General features: G+C 37.0%; 1 pseudogene; it reads right to left on the bottom strand.

Moving 5' to 3' along the window:
- Positions 1 to 528: 528 nt before the first annotated feature.
- LOC128250169 (5S ribosomal RNA) lies at positions 529 to 647 on the bottom strand (annotated as a pseudogene).
- Between the last annotated feature and the right edge of the window lie 375 nt (positions 648 to 1022).

Here is a 1022-nt window from a genome sequence, read left to right as displayed (position 1 = left end):
TACACCTCGAAATATTTCTATTTGCCGATGTTATTCTTCTCTTAAGTCGGACCGACTTTTCATTGACAATAAAAAACAAAATTGTAAGCGCGTTTCGCACTAGACTCATAATGAAAGGTGTCGCTCTTTTCATGGACTACTAATCAAAATCGAGAGGGACATACTATGTCTAGGTTAAACTATGTCTATAATTTACACCTTAAACACATGCTTGGTTTTCATATCACTGAAGCGAAATTTTTCAACATGTACACCAAACGCTACATCTACCTATACATTTTTGTCTGGTGTTATGAAAACCAGAACCACTGAAAAAGTTTCTGATCATTAATCTTCAAAGTTTTAGACGTTCTTACAAAGGATAATGCGTTCTCATCCATAGCCATTTAATCTCAACTCAAAGTTTACTGCATTATTATGTATCTCTGAGAAGAGACAGGTGAAGATCTATGGAAACAGAAATGTTTTCTTTACTACTTTCAGCTCGAGAGCTGTGTCTATACAGAAGCACCGTTCTTAAACGTGGAATGCTTACAGCACCTACGTTTCCTAAGCAGCCACCCATCTAAGTCCTAACTAGGCTCTACATTGCTTAACTACGTTGATCGGACGAGAATCGATGCATTCGACATGATATGGCCGTAAGCACTGTTTAAAAGAAAATTGCACACTACCTCTGCTTTCTCTATAGAACTAAAATAATACATATCTGTTAACTTTACTTTCGACATAACACAGCCCAGGATCCAGTCTTACAGTAAACGAGCCAATGACGAATCTCATATATGATCTCTCGAGCAACCAAATCTCCCTTATATCAAAGCCTGCTGTACTAAATGCCGTTTATACATAATAAAAAAAGGAGCCATAATCACTATGGAGTGCGACAGGGCATAGGTTTTCTCGGTCAGAGCCAATAAAATATGACAGAACCATCACAACAACTTAGAGTCAAGAGGAGACTGCAATAATGTGGGACATTATATAGAATAACATTACAGTACTTACAGAATTAAATATTC

This window comes from Octopus bimaculoides, chromosome 1, assembly GCF_046866305.1.
Source record: "Octopus bimaculoides isolate indiv1 chromosome 1, ASM4686630v1, whole genome shotgun sequence".
Classification (NCBI taxonomy): domain Eukaryota; kingdom Metazoa; phylum Mollusca; class Cephalopoda; order Octopoda; family Octopodidae; genus Octopus; species Octopus bimaculoides.
This window is presented reverse-complemented; position numbering and strand designations above follow the sequence as displayed.